We start from the raw sequence: 10,861 nt of genomic DNA, 5'->3' as shown, positions 1-10,861 counted from the left end.
TATCAGAGCAGAGCAATGTAGGTGGGACTTATTCAGAATGGCTATTTGGGACATTGTACATCACTTTTGTCCTAGACGGAGGGACTGGACTCCAAGTCCCAGGCTTCCAGAAGGTGTGGGAACCATCTTGGAGCACTGCGTGGGCACAGAAAAGACACTGACGCTGCCGCAGTATGGGACACTGTAAACCAATTTTCACCTGCACAGAAGAACTGGACTCCAAGTCCCAGGCTACCTGGAAGTGGAGGACCCATCTTGGCGTACTATGTGGACACATAAAAGACGCTGTAGCTGCAGCAGGGTGAGATGCTGTAAATCAATTTTCTCCTGCATGGAGAGACTGGGCTCCTAGTCCCAGGCTACTATAAAGTGAGGGAACTATCTTGGCGTGCTGTGAGGGCATATAAAAGACATTGTAGCTCCTGCAGAAATGGACGGGTATCTCTGCGCCCATCAGCGGCCAGTGGAGGCGGGGCTGGGTCAACCTCCTCAATAGCTTCTTATTCTTTTTCTCGCTCTGTGACCCACAGACATTTAATCTCTGCAATGGCCAAAAGGAACATACTCCATTCCAGTTACCAACAGGTTTACACCCCTCTCGCATCTTGATCACCTAGTTTGACATCAAATTGAGGTTACCCTACCTAGCTCTTTGGATGGGCCTGAGAGTGAGAGCTATCTTGAGCCTTCTCTGGCTATAAGATCAATTCTGATTTTAGCTGCTGCAAGTCCTGCATATGGGCACTGCATTAGCGACAGAATCGGTAGCCCAGCAAACTTTGGGGCATATTTATTTAAAAAATCCCACAACACAGTGATAGGGAGAGGGCAGGAATGTGCCTTATCTAACAGTATACAGCATATTCCTGTCTTTTTCCTGTGCTCGCACACAATGTGCTGCATATCGCCAACACAGGTACCCTTGCGCCATGGTACAAGGGTGCCTGCATTGGTGGGAGGATTGTTTTTGTGCAGGAAGGGGCACCTTCCAGCAAAAAAACAATCATCAGAGACAGTTTTCTATTTCTAAGTGTGCTGCAGACTGCCATCTTTAAGCTTAAAAAAACATTCTCCATGATGGCTGAGACTGCCATTGGTTTTAACCTCCTTCCCAGCGCAACATATGGCGCCATTTTCACTTTGTTTCATCAAAATCAAAAATACCTTGTACAGCCATTGTATATAATTACTCAGACTGAACCATGGAACACTGTATATAGTTAGGTTTTGCCTGGAGAAAGCTGCGCTCTGCGCAGCTTTTTCGCGCAGGCGAAATCCTAATGAGTATAATACGGGAGACAGGAACGGCCCCCGTCTTTCATTGGCTAGCTCCATAAATGGAGGCTAGCCATTGGAAGACGGGCCTGTCCGTCAATGCCGGACCAGATTCGGGGGCGTTCCCGAGAATTTTTGGCTTTTGGCTACGTAACGCTACGTCAGCCAAAAGCCGGGAACGCCCCTGAATCTGGTCCGGCATTGCCGGCACCTGCCTTCCTGCTCCTGTTAGCGTTGATTGGTTGAGCTGCGTGGACGTCACTGCTGGTCGAGAGCCCCCGCCCATCTCCGCTCAGAGCAATCCGCGAGGGAGCCCACTCCTCGGGAAACTTCGCCGCCCGCCTGCCTGAGCTAGAGACGGGCCGCCACGCTGCCCGCGGCGACCCGGAAGTGACTAGCCGGCCGGCCAATCCTAGCGCGGCCGGCCGGAAGTGCCCGCCCCCCCGCAGCCCGGGGTAAGAAGGAAGACAGCAAGAAGTATGGCGGCCCACGCGGGGCTCCCGTGGCCTGGAGGGAGCCCCGGGAGAAGCGGAGGACGTTGCCGGTCTCCCATGCTGAAGAGGGAGACCGGAGAAGTGCCCAAGAGATTGCCGCCGTCTCAAGGAGCCCCCGCCAGGACGGCGGCCCAGGAGAAGAAGTATGGCGGCCCACGCGGGGCTCCAGTGGCCTGGAGGGAGCCCCGGGAGAAGCGGAGGACGTTGCCCGTCTCCCATGCCGAAGAGGGAGACCGGAGAAGTGCCCAAGAGATTGCCGCCATCGCAAGGTGCAGGTGAGTCGATTTGTTTTATTTGGGGCTAGGGGAGGCTCCCTCCCGCTACCCGTGTGTCCGTTCCCAACCCCGTACCCCCCCTCCCGCTCCCCGTGTGTCCGTTCGTGTAATAACGTGCTCCAGAGCTACCAATCTTCCAGCGTTTGCCTGGAAGTAGATGTCCCTTCCGGTCAGGGTGTCAGGCAAATGATGTACATTCTCACGATGGTCTTCCGAGCTCGCCCGCGGGTTGTGACGAGAAAGCCACATGGCATTGCTGATGCCTAGACGTGTAGTATTGTGGGCTTGTTTTTCAGGCTCTCTTGAATCTTGGTGCTGTCGTTAATGTGGTGGTGTGTAGGTTACCCTACCCGTGCATTTCAAAGAACTCCGTTCATTTCTGCTACAGTTGTCGTTTGCCTAGGCATCCACAATTTCGGGGGCTTATTCCTCCTGATAAGTCTGGCAATGGTATTCTCAATTGAAAGGTTTGTTGTAGTAACTGTCAAATTTACGCTTGAGTGTCAGTCCTCTACATTCTATAAACATATTTGCGATTTGTTCTTTGCAGTTTGCTGTTGGCCAGTGCAGTTTCTTACAGCCATGCGAACTCTGCCATACTGGTAAGTTTAAAACTGTGTCCATCTCTTGCGACTGCACTGGTCTGTGATGGGATATTGTCAGTTTTCGAGTCTTGCGACCATGAGATACTGTACATGCACTACCATCTGAGACTTGTCCCGTCTTTTCCTTGCTTCTCTCCTTAGTATCTGTGTGATTTGCATTGTTTATTTTGTTCCTTCTTCCTTGCAAGCTACCCCCATCCTCCCGCTCTCCGTGTGTCCGTTGTTCTTTTTACCTTTGGCTGCAATCATCAGTTCTTCAAAAAAAGCGCAATCGATTTGCAGGGAGAGGATGCGCTCTGAGTGAGCCCTTTTAAACCATTGGCTTTCATGTTTTTCACAGTTTGCCCTTGCTTTAATGGGCTGTTTATCAAGGCATCAATGCCATTTCGTGGATGTTTACATTATCCTGTTTAGGTCTGGGTAATGGGGTTTCAAGCAGTCCCTTTGATGTGATATTAGGTGACACTGCAACATTTAATTTGCTAATATACTTTCTGATTTACTTTTTGTTTTTTATGTAGTGTTTGGATTCCTTAGACTATCATAAAGAGCTAGTACTAATCATCCTCATATGCTCATTTATTTTACTTCGTAGTCATGGTAACCTGCTGCTGGATTTAGTTGTTTTTGTTCACAAATAAATATTTGCAAGCACATGCTTTTTTTTAAAGATCCAATTGAATTACTGGCCCTCTGTCACAAGTACCTACTGTTCAATATTTTATGCGGCAGGTCTTTTAACCACTTACGGTATCTTTAGACTTCTTTTCAAAGCACTCTTCTTTGAGAGTCTATTTTGTCTTTGCTAATGCTGACTGCGCATCAAAGAGGCCCTTTTTATAACTGATAAGGAAAACAACATTATTAATGAACCATCCTTGTTTTACATGACAAGTTTAAACAGTATGCAGCTATGCAGCATTCGGCAAAAAGGTCTGTTTTATTAAACCTGCCAATGCTCTGTTGACCTCACTGTCTATGCTACTTCCCTTGATAACTCATCCGGGCGTTCGAGCAGTGTCCCAGTAATCATTTAATAATACATAATAGACTAACTATGGGGTACACTTGTGAGGCATGGCAACCATGAAGCACGCAGATGAACAAGATTGAGTGAGAAAGAGATTGTAAAAATGTTGGCATTATTATAGTAAAACATATATAAAAAGGCAGCTTAAGCAGATAAATGTATCTATCGATCTCTGGGGTGCAGACAGCCCCTCTCACCTTTCGGCCTGGTACCACTGCACCAGCCGCTGACCGTTCTCCACTTCAGCCCCGTCTAAATTACAATTCATGCTTGTGACCCTTTTGCCTGCTTGTGCTTGTTTTCATGATCCTGTTGCCTGCTTGTGCCTCCGTCTGCCCCTGTTGCCTGCTTGTGCCTCCGTGTGCCCCTGTTGCCTGCTTGTGCCTCCGTGTGCCCCTGTTGCCTGCTTGTGCCTCCGTGTGCCCCTGTTGCCTGCTTGTGCCTCCGTGTGCCCTGTTGCCTGCTTGTGCCTCCGTGTGCCCCTGTTGCCTGCTTGTGCCTCCGTGTGCCCCTGTCGCCTGCTTGTGCCTCAGTTTTCGTGCCCCTGTTGCCTGCTTGTGCTTCCGTGTGCCCCTGTTGCCTGCTTGTGCTTCCGTGTGCCCCTGTTGCCTGCTTGTGCCTCCGTGTGCCCCTGTTGCCTGCTTGTGCCTCCGTGTGCCCCTGTTGCCTGCTTGTGCTTTGTGGGTGTCTGTGGAAGGCTCTGTGTGGCTGTGTGTGTGGGGAGCTTTGTGTGGCTGTGTGTGTGGGGGGCTCTGTGTGGCTGTGTGTGTGGGGGGGGCTCTGTGTGGGTGTGTGTGGGGGGGGGGGCTCTGTGTGTGTTTGTGTGTGTCATTTGCGAGAGATAAAGCTAGTGGCATTGTAAATGACAATGCCATTTATTTATGTTAAAAAAAACATAAATAAAAATAATGTCAAGAGCAATGCCAATAGCTCTAACTTTAACAAAGGCAAAACCATTGCATTGTAAATGCTTGTTTCACCATTTTGTCACTTTGCGCTGCTCGCTGTGTTCTGCACTAGTCACCTGCGCTGTTACTTTCTCTTGTCACAAGCACAACTGTGCACTCCACCTCGTGATTGCCACCACAATTCATACTCACAGTGCTGTTAGAACTGTTATATGTAAATTGTGTTATCTAAATATATGATGCCATGAGCACCTTTGTATTAACAAACCAGGAGTCTCCTTCTTTCTTTCTTGCAATGTCGTGCAGATGCTAAAGAATTTGTCTTCCTCATTGAATCCAGTTGAGACATTGTTGTTAATTTTCATTGTTTTTGTTATGGCTTGTGATGCAATTGTACAAGCAGTCGCACAAGGACGGGCACAGATGAAGAAAGGAGGGAGCATGGATGACAAGGAGAAGCATCGCCAAGCAATTACACTAGGAGGGATAGAAAATGAACACTAAGGACTAATTTAGGCCTCCCCAATCACAAAACACTAATAGAAAATTTATGTAATCCCCTGTAACCTTTCAAAAAGTTCCAAAGTCTTCAAAGACAGCCCACCCTACCAATGGCAGCTGTTTAAAATGTGGGGGCATATTATCAAGGGACAGCGATAATTATCTCTGGCCGTGCTTAGCGTGAGATTTTTTATCACCAGCTATCGCTGGAAATTATCGCCATGCTAGAGCTGTATTAACAAAGCATATCGCAATGGTGATAATTATTCCAGCGATAGCGGTGTTTTCCATGGAACATTGCTGGTTTTCCAGCGATGTTCCATGGAAAACTGCGATATCCTTGATGATAGGGCCTGTGGTCTTAGCCACACAATCCACCCCCCCTGTTAGGTATGCTTTAGTCTGGAACTAAGCAGACGTTAATTTCAAGCGTTAAGGCCCATTTATCGCGGAAAAAAATCAGCTCTAAACAGGACGGGCTTCGTTGTAAATACAGCGAAGCACCGTTAGCGATAGTTTTTTAATGTAGTTGTAAGGGGCACGCCTACCTTGCATCTCATTAGCGATGCGAGGCGATAGGAAACCGGGCGCTAAGGCAAGGAAACACGGGCTAGCGTGTCCTTGTTAATAAAGCGTTAAATTATCACTGCTTTTCACCCGAAAATGGATGCTAAAGCGGCGATAATGTTATCGCCAGCTCTTGATAATATGCCTCTAATACGAGCCAGTGTCTGAAGTGGGGTGGCCCAAATTCACCCCACTATCTCTATATGTGTATTCTTTAATGTACTGGTATCAATGGATCTCCGACAGACGGCTAACGCTATCTGTAGTTGAGTGCCTGATCAGGACATCGGAAAAGGACACTGAAAAAGGATTTGGGGGGGAGGAGCTACGCTAGCAAGCAAGATGGCTGCATAAGCTCCCGGCTTCGCAGACCTCCGCCAGCAGCTCGTATATCCTGCAAGTTATCCTGGTTTCACACCGGACTCCCGTGTACATGAGGCGTTACTGACTCTGAAGGTGCAATCCCGAACTTTTTAACTCATCGGGTGACGAAGATACGCCGTGTTTCATTCTCGGCCTAACTCAGCATGGAAGCCAGGGCCTCGATTTCCAACCCATCCGGGCTGGAGTTGAACAACATCGGCTGTGGACTTTGGGCTTCGTCCGGTCTCCCGAACAGAGACACACTTTACTTGTTTTTAACAGCGATTTAGTATCCTGTCTACACCGCAGACGCTGCAACGTGACTCTTCGGTTGCTGCGGCCCTGTATCCGACGCCCGGAGACATCGTAAGCCTCCCGGGGGTGACGGACGGGAGCCCTGACCGGCGGCGAAGGTGTAGGAATCGGAGGTGAGGGCGCCCATTGTTGTTGTCTGCTGCGGTTGAGCCTGCTACCCCGGAGTAGTCGACCTCCGGGGTTCATATCCTGCTCTGTCGCTTCGCGAGAGGAGATGGAGGGGACAGGAGGCACACCATCGCTGTATGCCGTAATGGCGGCCATTGGAACGCTCCACTCACAGATCATCGCCAACTGCCAGGCACTGTTGGCAACAGTGGACAATCTTTGCCGGAGACCGGATGGCGACTTTTCAGCATCATCTCAGCCAGCTGTACTACCCATGGAAGATTGTATGCTCAACTTTGAGGACCCTGTGCGGAAGCCGGATTCAGTGTGCGCTGCTGATCCCTACAGGACAGATCGCGCGCCCGTGAACATTGTTAGCTTCCCCTGCTTGAGCCATATCCCGCTTAACATCGCTATGGACAACCTTGAGTGCCTCAACAAGGTCACCAGTGACTATCGGAGAGTTTCATTATCCTTCCACGCTTTTCCTCGCTTGTTTTGTGGATATAGTGAACTTTTATCCTTTTTTCGATTCGCTTGTACTGACTTGAACTTTTATGAAAGCTCAGCTTCTCTCACTGTTGTTGTGATCTGGGTTATAAGTGCTCTAGTGAAGAATCGTACCGGCCAGGGTTAACTTGTGTTTTTTAGGGTTCGGCACAATAATTTAATTTGCTGCTGGGATTGTGACCTGTAATGTACGGGAGTCGGGTGGTGTGTATCATACTTCCCCGGTTTGATTGTATATTTCGCTGCATTCTATTTTGACCGTGTTTCGGGGTGGTCGCATCTGGTGGGGGTAAGGGAGTCCGGGAGTGTGTTTTTATCTCTCCTCCTCCGCTTCTCCTTTCTTTTAGGGATGTTTCTGGGCGACAGGCACGCTGCTAGTGGGTTAGGCCGTAGCCATTGCAGGGGTGCAGGGTGGGGGGGGGGGTTGTTATTTTGCCTTTGTTTGTTCTATGGCCCCTTTTTCTTTCCTTCTCTCTCTTTTTAGGGTATTCATCTGGGTGACAGGCACGCTGCTAGTGGGGTAGGCCGTAGCCATTGCAGGGGTGCAGGGTGGGGGGTGAGTGGGGGGTTTGTTATTTTGCCTTTGTTTTGTTCTATGGCCCCTTTTTTCTTCTTGCAGTGTCCGGTAGCAGTACTTTGGTTTCATCCTGAAGTATACGAGTGGGCGGGGTCTGGGGTGGGCGGCTACGATGAGAGATCGGTTGTTTTGTTCTTCACCCTCATTGAGCTTACTAGCGCTTGAGTCTTTACTGTTTCTTTAACTTGGTCCGCGACTACCTTTTTACACCTACCCGCCTTTCTTATACCTTCGAGTGTGTGGCTCCGGATATCCTGTATCTTCTTCTTTAGCTTGTCTCTGGGGGGGGCAGAGGGGGTTTAATGTAAAATGAAATCTTATGAATATCCTTCGATCTGTACTATTTTCAATGCACCGTATATCCTTTATCGCTGCCGGACCTCAGGGTTGCCGGCTGAAGAGCTGTGTTATTGCAACTTCTGATACGTATCGCCTACATGTGGTGACCGGCCCCTGTGGTTGTAGGGCTACTTCTGTAATTTTTGCTGAAAGATATAATAAAGGTTTCCAACAAAAAAAAAGGATTTGGACCGATGATGATAATAAATACATTTAGCACACTTAAGAAGGATCTGAAGGGGTAATTTTTATGAACTATCTAATCATTTTAACTAATAAGGAGACTGACTAGACAAACTCATACGTGCATCTTAGAAATCAGAGCAGAAAGAACACTGGTGTTCCTACTAATCCAACAAACTGGGTTTCTAGCCAGGGTCAGTTTTCTCTAGAAGCATTTAATTGAACTGACATTTGAAGTGAATATTGTAAATATTAACTTAATGTCAGAAATGTCTCCACTTCTCATATTAACTTGTAGAGTCCACCTAGAAAAACGGTGATCTGGCACGTGTAGTCTAATTAGCAGGATGCTGGGTAAATGGTTTGGGATGGAACCATGACATCCAGAGCCTTCTTGACTCTCCTGGGGGAATATTATCAAGGGGGGCGATAGGCAATTTTCGCCGCTTTAGCGGCCGTTTTCGGCCGCTAAGTGGCGATAATACTATCGCCCTATTAGCAAGCTGTCGCTAACAGCAGTTAGCGACAGCTTGTAGGCGATAGCGAGCTGTTTGGGGCCCGCTTTGCATATCAGCGATATTTATCGCTAATGACATGCAAAGTGGGTGTAACCAAACTTTTAGCGACTGAAAGCAGTTGCTAACATCGCTATTGCCTATTACCAACACAGGCATAGCGATGGAAATATTCGCGCTAAGCGCGAATATATTTAAAAACTAACACCTGCTCAGACCAGTTCTTAGCCATTATATCCAATGGGAGGTGAATATAATGGCTAAGACCCTGTTAGCGATCATGCGTGAATATCGCTGTATTCTCAGCGATATTCACGGATTTTGCCGCTATCGCCGGGAATTTTATCGCTTTTGAGATAAATGTTGCTAATAGCACGTTATCTCATTGATAAAATACCGTGATGCGCGGCGATAAAAAAATTGCCGCTAACCCTACTTAGCGATTAATATCTCTATTTGTTGATAATATGCCCCCTGGTACCTTAGTTTGGCTGACAAGGACTCAATTAATTGAAGGGGTATGGAAGTTTGGACCAGGTGGACTGTAAACAATTTTTGTTGTTTCAGTAAAGTTTGAATGTCCTGCCAGAGTTTACTTCATTAAAAGAACACTTTAATAACACCATAAATATACGTACACCATATAAAATGTAAAACCAGAAAGTAGAACCACATCTTAAAGATAACACAAAGTAGCCCCCAAAGTTCAGGCATATGTACACAATTTCCAGTAATCGACTGTTCACAGTCGCTGTAATCAAGGCTATGATTCTGAGTGGCCTGTAATTCCCAATTCGGCTAGTAAAGAGAGTTTACCAGCTGAATTGGGAATTTCAGCTGAGGCAGTCATTTTGCAAACGGTATTACTGCATGTGGAATTACCGCAAGTGTTTTCAGGTACAAACTGACTAGGATACATCGGAATGATTTTGTCCCTGAACAAAGGCTCGGATTTCGAAAATGGAACGCGGAAATCCACAAAGAAACATGTAGGGGCATATTATCAAGGGGGTTTATCTCCGCTTTTTTGGCTTTAAAAGCCAAGAAAGCGGAGATAAAATTATCTCCCTATTACCTAGCTGTCGCTAACACCAGTTAGCGACAGCTAGTAAGAGATAGCGACCATCCTGGGCCCTACTTTGCATGTCAGTGATATTTATCACTAATGACATGCAAAGTGGGCGTGCCAAGATGTTAGCGACTGAAAACAGTCGCTAACATCGCTATCTCCTATTACCAACTTTTGGAGATATTCGCGCTAAGCGCGAATATCTCCAAAAGCTAACACCGTCCCTGAGCAGTTCTTAGCCATGTTATCCAATGGGAGGTGGATAACATGGCTAAGATCATTAGCTCGGTAATGCGTGAATATCGCTGACTTTTCAGCGATATTCATGCATTGCGGCGATTTTTATCGCATTTGCGATAAACCTTGGTAATACCATTTGCGGTAAAAATCGCCGCAGCTCAGCGGTAAATTTTTGTCTCTAACCAAGCAATAGCGATAATTATCGCTATTGCTTGGTAATATGCCCGTAATTCCTCATTCCAAAGCAAAATAAAAAAAACTTTTAATGGCCTAGTAATTATTCACACCTTGGAATTGTCGAACCTCTTCGAATTGTTAATTCCAGGTGAAAAAAATACTGATTCTGATTACATCTGTACTAATCGTGAAGTCCCAAGCTGTAGTCATCTCTCACAGGAAGCAAAGACCAAAAGGAGCGAATCTGATTGTCATTCATTGTGCCAGAAACATGACTCCCACTGCACACCTGACTGTCAACTTTTGAGGCCAAAAATGAGGGTGATGTTTCAGGTAACACTGCAAACACCCTTGGAAGATGGATAGGTACCGGGGTGATGGAGAGTTTGCTACTGTGTTGTATTTTAAGGCCCAATTGACCAATAACATTGGTTTTGGAGTTTGTCTACTACAAGAGCAGTCACCAGAAAACAAAATGGAAATCCAATCACCTGGCACTTCTGAGGCTTTTATTGTGTGTCTGGGAAAACATGGATGGGACGAGGACAACCGTGTTTCTTACCTAAGTCAGACTGAGAAGAACACATTTTTTCTTAAGTTCTTGGTTCAGGTATAGATCTCCACCTTCAGCAGGTCCCTTCATAGCCATTTTATGGGTCTATTGGAAGGCCTACTGCTGCCCAAGTTGTTGTAAGTCACTGGCTCAGTCCTGAGTCTTGCCAGTTTTCCCCTCCAGGTGGCTGACGAGGTAAGTAGCCTTTAGTGCACGGCTGCCAAGGTGCATACCATTACTTTGCAAGTGTAGTAACG

At 47.2% G+C, this 10,861-nt stretch overlaps 2 non-coding genes across 2 annotated transcripts; both read left to right on the top strand.

Moving 5' to 3' along the window:
• Nucleotides 1–2,225: 2,225 nt before the first annotated feature.
• On the top strand, nt 2,226–2,313 carry LOC147705760 (small nucleolar RNA SNORD35). Its single transcript, XR_015298699.1, has one exon. It is a non-coding gene; the product is annotated as a small nucleolar RNA SNORD35 (small nucleolar RNA).
• A 369-nt stretch (nt 2,314–2,682) lies between these two features.
• Nucleotides 2,683–2,761, top strand: LOC147705759 (small nucleolar RNA Z195/SNORD33/SNORD32 family). Its single transcript, XR_015298762.1, has one exon. It is a non-coding gene; the product is annotated as a small nucleolar RNA Z195/SNORD33/SNORD32 family (small nucleolar RNA).
• Nucleotides 2,762–10,861: the final 8,100 nt, after the last annotated feature.

The sequence above is a fragment of the Lissotriton vulgaris genome, chromosome 7 (genome assembly GCF_964263255.1).
Source record: "Lissotriton vulgaris chromosome 7, aLisVul1.2, whole genome shotgun sequence".
NCBI classification, from domain to species: domain Eukaryota; kingdom Metazoa; phylum Chordata; class Amphibia; order Caudata; family Salamandridae; genus Lissotriton; species Lissotriton vulgaris.
Note: the sequence above shows the minus strand (reverse complement) of the source record. Positions and strands in the feature narration are given on the sequence as shown.